Source organism: Idiotropiscis lumnitzeri, chromosome 22 (genome assembly GCF_059441095.1).
Source record: "Idiotropiscis lumnitzeri isolate Australia: NSW breed Sydney's pygmy pipehorse chromosome 22, RoL_Ilum_1.0, whole genome shotgun sequence".
Taxonomy (NCBI): Eukaryota; Metazoa; Chordata; class Actinopteri; order Syngnathiformes; family Syngnathidae; genus Idiotropiscis; species Idiotropiscis lumnitzeri.
This window is the reverse complement of record NC_142412.1, coordinates 4,001,302-4,014,094: the sequence shown is the minus strand read 5'-3', so window position 1 is coordinate 4,014,094 and position 12,793 is coordinate 4,001,302. Positions and strand designations below refer to the sequence as shown.

The window sequence follows — 12,793 nt, the reverse complement described above, 5'->3', positions numbered from 1 at the left end:
GCTTCCTGCCCACTCTCCGCCGCAACTATAGCATTTTTGTTGCAAAGCAAACCTACAGTGCAGAGTTAATACTCCTGCGCACTTGTGAGTCATGAATTTAGTCGTTCCTCAAAGCCAACTCCACGCCTCCTGGGGAGACTGCGACCTGAACGCAACGCCTTAGACCGCTCTGCCTCTGTCAAATTTTAGAACCCACCAATCAAAAAGTTTGCCCAGTCATTCCATCAAGCCTGAAATTAATTAAACAAAGCTCAGCCTCTTTCACAGGTGTTTTTCAAACACCCCCAAAAAATCTTTTTATCTGTACTGCTTCTCCTCACAAAAGCCCTGAAAGCAACTTGTGGTTGACCAATTCCAATGAAGAATAGGAAGACAATTTTTTGTTTTTAAACATAATTGTCTGCTTTTAATGAATCAGTCAAATATCAATAATAAGAAACGTTTGGTTTAGCTGTTTTTTGGGTTTTCAATGACGGGGGGATTCATTTACTGGCACCAGGCCGGAGCCGGAATCGATCCCACAACCTCTGCATTGTGAGACCATCGTGCTCACAAGTCGCCCACAGCCATACCCTTTGTCGGCGTGTTGCTCAGAGCCCTTCTATGACTCCGTGATGGAGGACTACGACGACGAGGAAGACACCGCCGCCGTCCCGGCCGCCGGCGCTCGGTCCGCCAACGTCTGGGGAACTTTGAAACATTGTATCCGACCGTGGAAGGCTGTTGGCGCTCGGATCATAACAAAGCGGCAGAACGCTCGCTTCTAGGTGCCTTTGATGTGTTGAGTACGTACCACTAGGAGAAGGGTCCGGTATGACCTCATAAAGACAATCTTGATAGCAGAATGTCCATCGTAAAATCTAGTTCAGTGCACAAATTTTTCAAAAAAAAAAAGATTCAACTTAGTGGCTTTAATGAAACACCATTTCATGAAAAGACAATAAAAAAACGCACTAAATAATTGGAGGCAAATGCGCATGTGCGCGTGCATGTGCACGCACACATGCACGTGGATTTGTCTTTCACCACTAGGGGCGCTCTGTCATGTCTTTGTCGTAGTTGCTTGTTACTCCAGTACTAGTGGAGATTATACTCGCGGCATCAAATTCCTTCAGTGGTTTACAAACTTGGCCATTGAAGATTATTCTGATTTTGAATTTAAAAGATAGCATCCATTCATCCATTATCCGGATTCTCAAGTATCAACCCCCCTTCCTCTTTGAGCCTCAAAGCCCTGCCTTTACATATATTGGGCCCTGGCGGTCGCCCACATCGCCCAAAGCAAAAAAAAAGCCTGCCTTCATCTTTATGTATTAGCCGTCGCTACTTCCTGCCTCCGCGCTGTATTTTCCGGTGAGTGCATTAAATCGGGAAAACATTTCCCACCTCTCCTTGATAGAGGGGATTTTTTTTAAAATGAGGGCTATCAAAGGAGATTAAGGATAAGCACAACTGCAGCCCCTCCTCCAGTCAGCAACACATCGTTCTGGGACCGAAAAAGGCGATCTCAGACAACACGAGTTTGGAGGCTGTGACCTGAACGCAACGCCTTACACCGCTTCGCCATCCTGGCAACTGGTAATGACGGCGATCATAACAAAAAAAAGATGCACCGAAGACTTCCCACAACCAAGTCAGGCTTGATAAAGGCTGGCGAGAAAAATGGCCGACAACAAATAAATGAAATAAATACTGCACCCAACTTAATTCAAGCTCGGGATGGTCGGAAAGGGACTTACAGTGTTCGTGGAGCCGCTCGGGTGGCGACCGTCCGTGCGTGTGTGTTTTGGGGTACGGTAGTCATCGGCGTCCTGCTAAGTGCCAGTTAAGCACATTCACAGAGAGCGCAGAAAATCACCACAATGGACTTTGTGTAGAAATTATTATTAGATTTTGCCAGATATGACGAGCGTCATTTCTACATAAGCCACATGTAACAAGAAACATACATTCTCCTCCCCTCAAAGTGACCCGCTGAAGAACAGATGACGTCATTCGCGCTGTACACATTTGCTATGAGAGGCATCACTTTGAGTGGCATTTTGCAAAATTATAATTTGTATTTGTTTTAACCAGTTGGTGGCACTACCACTGCGATCAAAAATAAGTTGGCAGCCGTCTTCAGGGCCGTGCGCTTCCCACCCGGACCTTCGGTCAAGTCCCACTTGAATGAATCGCCCTCATAATACGATCATTTATGACACCACGGCTGGACAAATAATGAACAGAAAGACGTCGGATGACCGAGCTTCTCTCGAAAGGTCCGTCTTGAAAATATCCTCGCAAGTACCAAAGCAGATTTGATGACTAATTATTAACGGTCCTGCGTTGCATCGCTTTGGATTTGAGTTAGCGCAACTTTGAGACAGCTCACCAGTCAACAGTGAACGCCCCCTCATGTTATTGGTGTATATATTGGTGGTACGGGGCTGGTATAATATTAGTGCCCCACATGTACAATCATCTGGAGTGACGAAGCGAGGCTCGGGGAAAAAAAACTGTTCTCAAAACACCGAATCTATAATCCTCCATACCTTGAAGAAGAACGTTTCATTGAAAACCGTTGGAGTGAGGTTTAACAAACAAATCTTCTTGACAGATCGCCGACGCCGTCAAGAGCATCTTGGCGGAGCGGTCTAAGGCGTTGCGTTCAGGTCGCAGTCTCCCCAGAAGGCGTGGGTTCGAATCGCCCGGGGAAGGTGCTCATATTCTAGTAGCGAGACTGAATTCAGAACTAAATCATTCATAAAAACTGTTGCTTGTAATAAAAATTCACATGCCAAGAAGACAGCAGCCCAGCTAATCAAAATAACCTGTTGTCGGTGCATCGTCGGCATTTGTGGGGCCTACTGGACTATTGTTTTTACATTGGAAACGTTTGGTTTAGCTGTTACTTTACGAACAAAGGTACATAATCATCAAGTTTTAATTCCGATCCCCGATGAACACAATTTTCCACAATTGCCATTCGGAAATCTTTTGCAGCACATGCTCCAGTCAAGGTTAGTTGGTTCAAGTAAGTGGGATACAGTTTTGATACGTGATATTTTTCATGGAAATGGTTAGTGGTTTGTTGTTGCTGTTTGTAGATTGCGGATTTTCAGTTTCCGCGGGTGGTCTCGGTCCCCATTAACCGCGATAACCGAGGGTTCACTGTACTCCATAAAATTTACAAAAAGCGTCGCCGGCCCATCGAGCGGAAACCCCCGCAGCTGGAAGTAATTAAATAAATACAAAAAGAAGTAATTGAATAAATACAAAAATCGTATTACTGTTCAACCAAACAGAGGACGGAAGGTCATGCATTCTACATATATTTAAACATAATAATAATAATAATAATAATAATAGGAAAAACTAAAAGAAAAAAACATTTTCAATAATATCATAACGAAGAAAGAAAAATAATAATAGCAACCCCGTTTTAAAAACTAATTAAAAGTAAGTGCATAATAAACAACCCCATTAATAAGTAGTTTTAAACGAGGAGGAGAACGAGGGGTCGCTAAGCATGCTAATCGCTGAAGTGCATTACAGCATTCGACATTCTAGAGTGCAACTAAATATGAACGACAACTCGTGAAACTTTACACACACATTAGACCGCTCTGCCATCCTGTCTCCCCAGGAGGCGTTTTTTCCACCTTTTCATATTTTTTGTTATCACCGAAAGGGGATGGGGGAGAAAAGAAAAAAAAATTACTGCTCGGGCCCTAATAATAATAATAATAATAATAATTTCCCAGCCAGTCCACGCAGTGCGGCCGCTACTTCGCGGAGGAGATTTTGTTAACATGCCTAAAACTTGTGTTTTTAATTTTCTTTTTTTGAGTTGCACCGCAGCTTTTTTTCGAGGACCTAAATACCTTCTGACAAAAATCCTTTCTGTAAGAATTCACTATTCTATATGTACTCACACGCGTGAGAAGGTGTGTTATGCCTCTCATAGCAAATTTTTTCACATTTGAGGATATTCAGGCCCTAGCATCTCTGGAAGCACCGAGCGGAACTGTCACTCCAGGAACTCTGTGCCCCTCCTAATTTATTGTGACCCCCAACTGAGACTGTTTTTTTTTTCACAGTTTAGCCCACTCCTGCATAGATTTAGACAATGCCTCGCGCTAAACTTGTGCTCAGCACTAAATAGAGACCCTTGTGGCAATTGAAACAACTAAGTCACTATTTTGCCTGCAGCCCATGTCTGAAAATGTGAACCCTCAACTTGTCATGGGGGCCGCTTGGCACCGCCCGTGCCGCTGGGCCTCGGTATGTGCTCGGTCCGTAGAGGCCGCGTTACCGCGTGGCGGTCAACACATTTTGTTTGAGAGAGCTTTGTCGTTTTTATGGGAAATGTTAGATACCTTCCCAAGAAAATGTGACACTTATTTGACACTCGCGTCTTTTTTCACCAGACGACTTTTTTTTGTGGTGCATCAAAAGCGTGTTGAAGTTTCGTTTTTTTAGTGCTGAAAATCAAAATGGGTCTGATATCACGATAGCTGACCGTATTGTACCAGTGGACATATACGTTCCGCGAAGTAGCGAGGGTTCACTGTATGTATAAGACCAAGACCTACAAAAAAGCACATTTCTCTTGCAAGACTGACGAAAATTAGTCAGAAAAGACTCAAGACAATGATCTTTCTCTCTGCCGAATTTTGTGACGTTTTGGCAAAAGGCGTGGCTATTACGGTGCTGAAAAGTCTACTTTTTTCCTACAAAGTGGTATGATTAAAAATTTACAAGGAAATGTGCCGCACTGATGACAATTGGCAGGCTCGGATGTCGCCTAAGTGGCCCAATGTTCAAATGTTAGGAATCGCATGGTTGCCCGCTGCCGTTGGCGGGATGAACCGAACGCCGGGTTAAGGCGCCCGACGACGGCGTGAAACACACATTTTGGAGCTCAGGTGTTCCTAATGAAGTGGCCGTTGGATCAACTGAAATATTCGCATCACCAACGAGTGCGCAATTTTGCCCCAAATTGAAAAAGTCATTCAACTCACATGGTCTCGTCGTTGTGGAACTCAAGCTTGCCCGCCGCCGGCTCGTAGTCTTCGCACGTTTATATATATATATGTATGTATGTGTCAACTCCACTCTCTCTCCCCGTATATATATATATATATATATATATATATATATATATATATATATATATATATAGTAGACCCTACACATAGTGCAGAGGGCCCCGGTGTGAATTTTCTTTTCTTTATTTGGCTGCTTAATGTCTCCATTGGTCAATGTCACTTGCACATAAGCAGCATATAATTTATCATCTGCGATAAGTGGAAAGACTAAACAACCTACCATTTGAGAATGAGGGAAAAAAAGTAAATTTTTTTTGTTTCCAATAATTTTAGGATTTTTTTTTTTAATTTGATTTTGAATTGTTATTTTTTATGTGTTTTTTATGACGTTTACGGTATTTTCATCAGTCAGGAGCAGGTAATGTTAGCTTGTCTGAAATATGAAGCCAAGCTAGTACACTAATATGTTCTATGCACCAAACACGGCAATCTGATTAATATTGTGTTTGTGGAAAATATTAAAAGCGCAGCTCCACATCCGAAAGCAGGAGCTGGAAGTAGCGGCGCACCTTCAAAAATGCTTAAAAAAAAATACAATATATATAATAAATATATATATATATATATACGGGGAGAGAGAGAGAGAGTGAAATTCATGTTATAACAAAAAAAACAAATTATTATTAAAACGTATTATTTTTTTATTCCCCAGCCATTCTTTTTGTATTTATTTAATTACTCAGACTTTTACCTGCTGGTACGCCGTCTGGTGTGCCCTGTGAAATGAAAGGTGCCATTCTTTATTTATTTATTTATTTATTCATTTATTCATTCATAACTGACAGCTTCGCGCTCCGCTCGTGCCCGGGCGGAAGAGGTGCTCCAATTCGGCTTAACTGTGACACACGCCCACCCTCCTCCCCCGGAGCTTCCATTCGGTTAAACTTAGGGGCCGCTTGGCACCGCCCGTGCCCGGGGAAGGTGCTCCTCTTCGGCTTACTGTGACGCGAGCATGCCCTCCTCCTCCGGAGCTTCCATTCGGTTAAACTTAGGGGCCGCTTGGAACCGCCCGTGCCCGGGGAAGGTGCTCCTCTTCGGCTTACTGTGACGCGAGCATGCCCTCCTCCTCCGGAGCTTCCATTCGGTTAAACTTAGGGGCCGCTTGGAACCGCCCGTGCCCGGGGAAGGTGCTCCTCTTCGGCTTACTGTGACGCGAGCATGCCCTCCTCCTCCGGAGCTTCCATTCGGTTAAACTTAGGGGCCGCTTGGAACCGCCCGTGCCCGGGGAAGGTGCTCCTCTTCGGCTTACTGTGACGCGAGCATGCCCTCCTCCTCCGGAGCTTCCATTCGGTTAAACTTAGGGGCCGCTTGGCACCGCCCGTGCCCGGGGAAGGTGCTCCTCTACGGCTTAACTGCCACGCGAGCATGCCCTCCTCCTCCGGAGCTTCCATTCGGTTAAACTTAGGGGCCGCTTGGCACCGCCCGTGCCCGGGGAAGGTGCTCCTCTACGGCTTAACTGCCACGCACGCCGGCCGGAGCTCTGGTACTGTCCGAACCGCGCGAAACGTCGCCACCGATCGTGTCCGGGGGCCCGGGCCGAGGACACCCGCCGCCAAGCCGACCGCCACGACCTTCCCGCCGCACGGCGAACCCCCCCGGGGGGGGGAACGGAGGGGCGTTCGGGCCGCAACGTGGCAGGGCGGTGAGGGAGATACCCCCGCCGCAGGCTCCCGACGGGCGCCGCAGCTGAAATGATCCGCGAGAAGGGCCCGACCAGCGTCCAGAGTCGCCTCCGCGACCCGCCGTGCCCCGACTCCCCTCGCACCGACCCGGCCTTCGCACGGCGGCCGACGCGGGCGCCCGGCGGAGAGCGAGCAGGGCCGGCGAAGGGCGCGCGGCGGGCGCGGCCCCTAAGTTTGCCCAAATGGAAGCTCCGGAGGAGGAGGGCGGGCGTGTGTCACACTTGGCCCGAATATGAGCACCTTCCCCGGGCACAGGCGGTGCCAAGCGGCCCCTAAGTTTGCCCTAATGGAAGCTCCTGAGTACAATGACAATAAAGGGATTTCTATTTCTATTCTATTCTTTTTTTAACTTTTCTCGAGGGCCATGGCGAGCCATTTCAAAAAAGCTGCACAACTAACGTATAAAATATTGATAAATTTGCTCACCCACACCTCCTGGGGAGACTGCGACCTGAACGCAACGCCTTAGACCGCGACAGCCAATCAAAAGGTCCCGATGTCGGCCGATGCGACCAAACAAAATGCAGCTGAAGTCGAATTAATTAAATAAATAAATACGCCATGAAATGTTTGATTAAAATTGTAATTAATTAATAAATTGATTAATCCATTCACTCATTCTGTGAATGTGGAATTAAATTATATCTACATTGGTTTGAATACTCCAAATAAATAAATGAATAAAAGCCTCGATCGCTCAATCAAGGCAGCTCATGAAAGTCCTCTATAATCGTAGCCGCCATGTTTCCAACCATTTCAGGCCAAAGCAATGGCTTGGACAAGATTTGGTTCGTCTGTGTTTCAGCGTTTTTATACATACAGAACGAGGTTGGGTCTGCCTCGCTGCTCCATGGCACAAGATACAACAGCATAGAAGGGTAGATGGCAAAAAGAGAACGTGCAGTACGTCAAAATGTAAAAAATGATATTGATTGGCGCAAGGTGTATAACTGAATATAAACATATAGATGTCTTCAGGTACCGACTCTCCTGCACATGTGACATTGGAAACGTTTGGTTTAGCTGTTATAAAAGTTTGGTTTTTTAGTGCTGTAAATGCATTTTCAGCTCGCGCTGTACAAATTTGATGATGAATGAACCAGAGTGTAGTTCTAGTTCTATCTCGAAAGGAAGTTGGTAAAGTTAAATTTAAATTATAAAATTATGAAACATTCAGATAAGACCTCTTTTCGTTAAACAATATGGCGAATAAAATAAAATCCGGTGGGTATAATAACTCACCGGATCAAACACCAGCATCCTGCAGAGGAGGTGGACAGCTTCGTGAGTCGCTTGACTGGACAGTGTATAAAGAACAGGAAGGGATGGCTGTAAACCAAACGGCAGAGCGGTCTAAGGCGTGGCGTTCACAATCCTGACCTGGGAGCAAGGCTCTGACGTTTTGCATTTAAAGAGCACATGGTGGAAAAAAAGGGAGGAGGCAAGTGGGAAGCTCAGTTTGTCTTTCCAAATAATATAAATGCCAAGAATATGCAGGACATTGAAAGTATATAAATCACTTCAATTATTTTCCTAAAAAAAATTTACATTTTATGGCTGGCACCTCCTCACTGCACTTTTGTTTATTTAAGTCAGCTCCCTCATCCTTATTCTTGGAATAACTAATGAACATAATAACCCAATCAACATGCCAAGCTATAGTTCAACGCAAAAGGGTTTCGAATGAAAATCACGGTCCCAGGTACTCCAATGGGGGCACTCATCCTCGCTCACCTGCCACCCGGGCGTAGCACGCACACTTCGCTTCCTCGTCAGAGGGGGGAACCCCCAGCCACCCCGATTCCCGGGAGGACGAAGGTACCAGGAGATGGACCGTGCAACTAGCCTCTCCCACCCCCACGCCTCCTGGGGAGACTGCGACCTGAACGCAACGCCTTAGACCACTCCGCCATCCTGGCAACTGGTAATGCTCTCTTTACTGTGTTTCCTTTGTTCTTGCTTGGTACTTTCAATGGGCTCTGTCTGAGGTGGGATTCGAACTGGAAAAAGGCATCCTGAAGCCTGGGAAGTCATTAATTTGATTGTCCAGTATCTCCAAATGAAAATGGGAAGAACCAATAATACATGGACTGTCATCCAACTTCTGCACTCTTATTTGAATATGCAAGCACAAGGAAGCCTCAGCGGAGACTACATTGTTGGAGTAGTCTTTTAATAAACTCAAAAACTTTTCCTTTTTCCCGTGGACAAATCCTCCGCAGAATCAACTCCAACGCAACCCCCCTAGCCACATCAAATATGCTCTTATAAGCGAGGGCCGCTTTTATTAATCCAAGTGTTGTTTCTTTAAATAATTCAACGTGATGTGTAGAAAGCGTGTTTGCGTAATCACTTGTGCAGCATTCGGCACGAGTATCATAAGATCATGTTTACGCATGCGTTCCTCCTTCACACACGTACATGGACGCACAGGGGAGTATGTAGCCATCCCGGTATGAGCCCTTTAATTCTTAACATATTGACACCATTTAAATACGTTTTTTTCTTTTATTAGAGCGTTTTCCGGTGACTGAAAAAAAAAGATTTCAATTTTGTTGTCGCATATCTCTCATTCGAGTACAAAATTTAAAAAAAACATGACTTGTGTAATAAAGTACAATTCCAACAAATGTTGCGACCCATGTACAGAAACGGCTTAACTGCCACGCACGCCGGCCGGAGCTCTGGTACGGTGCGTCGCCGAGTTCACTTCAATCACATTCCAAAAAAGTTAGTAAATCAATTTTAAAAAATGGTGTTTACTCAATGCAATGAGTCTTTTCTGACTAATTTTCAGTCGGATTCGTCAGAAGGGCACCGTGCAGTACGTGAAAATTAAAATAACGACATATACAGAGACACAAGGCACAACAGCATATTTTTGGTACAACCACTCGGTTTCCTGAGCTGGCATGAGCACGCTCTGCTGTACATGGAGTCATCAGTCTTTGTAGTTGTATTTAATTAACCACTTTATTTTTATTCAAGGGAGGGGGAAAAAAAAGGTGACTACGTGAGGTCTAGCACTATTCAAGTGCAGTATTTGATCAGCTCATCTAATTTTTTTATTCCCCAGCCATTCTTTTTGTATTTATTTAATTACTGGGTGATATATATATATATATATATACAGTAAACCCCCGGTTATCGCGGTCCTTTGCGACCCAACCCTCACTTTCATGCATTTCATCATCATCAGAGCTACGACTGCAAAAAATGACTTCATTTCACACCCGTCCACACGCTTCCTGTTGTTCGAACGGTTTTGGGAATTGAAAATGAGATCAGCCAAAAAAATGTGGGAGCTCATTTTACAACAAATTCACCTGTTGTCATTTCAAACAAAGAATGCCTGGGCAGCCATTGAAGCTCGTGGCTTGGGTCCCTCTCAATACACTAAGCTACTGCCTTCCACAAGTGGAATCTTCCTTAATTGTAATCTACCACAACAACCGTCTATGCGTCCAACTTCCAGAACAGGTCTTCGGATGTCCGAAGCGCATGTTTAGGAGACAGCTTGCATGATCTTTAAAGTTGCCCCCTGGCACTCACAGCTGTACTTGTACACAAGAGGCTAACGAGTCGGAAGAATACACATTTCTCGAGGGCCATGGCGAGCCATTTCAAAAAAGCTGCACAACTAACGTATAAAATATTGATAAATTTGCTCGGCCTGATGTGTGTGTAAAGTTTCACCGCGCCGCTCGGCGAAACTACAATGCCCCCGAATATTTTTTAGACCCGCGAAGCACTGTTAGAAAATGTGTACAGCGCGAGCTGAAAATGATCCATCCATCCATTTTTCAAGCCGCTTCTCCTCACAAGGGTCGCGGGCGGGCTACAGCCTATCCCAGTTGTCTTCAGCAATACACAAGCATAATCAGCTGTAACTGTAGACTATTTGCACCTAACTGCAAATCTTGCCTTCCACGGTCGGATACAATGTTTCAAAGTTCCCCGCTGGAAAGGGGACTTAGAAGAAATGAGGTGAAAATTCCCCCGGAGCTCCGTGCCTGAGGGCCGGCTATGAGCCGCGCCGTGCCCGCCAACAGCCTTCCACGGTCGGATACAATGTTTCAAAGTTCCCCGCTGGAAAGGGGACTTAGAAGAAATTTGTAAAAATTCACCCGGAGCTCCGTGCCTGAGGGCCGGCTATGAGCCGCGCCGTACACATTTGCTATGAGAGCCATTAATTTGATTGTCCAATATTTCCCTTATGAGATAATGCCATTTGGTTTCTTTGTCAAATAGCAGAGAGACGTATATATATATATATATATATATATATATCAGGAGAAATGAGTTGCAGATCTCAATGGCCTCTCTGATCCAGCGCTGTTGTTTGTTCTCTTCTGTGCGGATGACCCTGCCCTTCTCCCGGTCCATGATGTGGTTTTCCCTTTTGCAGTGGTCAGTGATTGCTGACGGTCTCCTCCGGAGCGCTCGCACGGAGCGAAATGTCGCCCGCTAAGACAATTTAACTTTTGGGCCACTTGCAGACACGTTCTGCGTCGTTCCGGACGCATACTTAGCGCCCGCTCGGGCCCACCACGTAGCCGCCAGGGAAGCTCTGATTGCTCCAGCCAACATAGTCGTAGCCGGGCCACACGTTGTACACGTGGCTGTGTGTGAAATCGTCCAGTCCGCACACGCCGTCCGTCAGCTGGCCCAAGCCCTCCGTCATGCTGCGACAGAGGAAATGGAATCAGCTCGCAGGTAGTTGGGCAGAGGCAGAAACATCCACTGAGGCGTAGTGAGGAGGCACTTCGGTGCAAGTAGACGTTTCTAGTTTCCTGTCCAAGCTAATTTCCTACACGAGACGACCAGGTTGGAAACCTCACCTCATCTGAGAAAAAAAATACATTTAATTAAAAAATTTCTGAGAGTTACCGGTGAGCAGTGGCAGCCACTCGTCTTCGCTTGACTATTGTTTGTCGGTGGTTTGCCACTTCAAGTCAGTTGGGACGACAGTGGCTCGGGCCTTGGCTTTAAAGACTGGAAAGGATTTTTTATTTTTTTTTATGAGCCAATTGAGCTTGGGACTAGTTACTGTCGAGATACTGCCTTGCTTCTTGAAAACTGCCCTTGAGCAAAGCAACAAACGTATTAGGCCACCGAGCCATGAGTAGATTGCCACCCACATATGCAAATGAAGGCGCTCCAGTTTTTATATGCTGAGGAAAAAGCGACATATGCCTAGGATCCTTTATAGTCAAAAAAATAAAAAACCAGACTCGAAAGAAACACCACAATATTTTTGGTAATGTGTTTTTAATCAGGAAAACAATGCACTTTATTGTATAAAAGCATATAATTAAAGAGAATGTATAACCTGCTTTTCTAAATTATAATTCATTGACATTAATTGTTGTCGACCTGAACGCAACGCCTTACACCGCTTCGCCAGGATTGACGCACGCGAGTAGCGAGAGCGCCGTGCTAGTGCTAGCGGAAAGTGTTTGTCCTCTTGAGGGTCGTGGGTGAGCTGGAGCTTATCAAGAGAATAAAATGCCTCAGTAAAGGCCCATTTGAACTTCATCATTACTGATACAAGTGTGAATATGAAAGCCTCGCAAGGAGTTTCAGACATCAGTCATGGGAACAGATTGTTCAGGAAATGCTTTTATTGAAATATCGACTTTAATTTACGAAAAATGTTTGCTTTCCCATCAACTATCTTGGAATTACATCAATAAGGAATGATTAAATAGGACAAACTCAGACTCACTTTTTCAGCAATCATCTCCTATCATGTAATGTATTTAGAAACTAATTTAAGCACAGTATGTGGTTTTCTAAATACGCTTTTGCTAACTACTAACTGTGTATTTTCCAGCTTGACTGTAGAGTAATTAATGTATACAAGAGTATTGTTTTTTTTTTTTTTTACTTAAAAGCAAGGATGAGGAGATTTAACATGCTCAACTGCATGAGAAAAATTAAGTTATAAATTAATTTGGATGTCCACGACTATGCCTTTTTGTGACTCTAGTTGGAAAGTGATTTGATTCACTGTGA

At 45.0% G+C, this 12,793-nt stretch overlaps 1 long non-coding RNA gene across 1 annotated transcript in view; it reads left to right on the top strand.

Annotated features, from left to right (window-relative positions):
• The window catches only part of LOC148316152 (uncharacterized), a 109,821-nt gene extending 98,636 nt beyond the window's left edge, over positions 1-11,185 (top strand). The window contains exon 3 of the long non-coding RNA XR_015840268.1: positions 11,085-11,185. This is a non-coding gene — a long non-coding RNA (uncharacterized LOC148316152). The remainder of the gene's footprint in view (positions 1-11,084) is intronic.
• Positions 11,186-12,793: the final 1,608 nt, after the last annotated feature.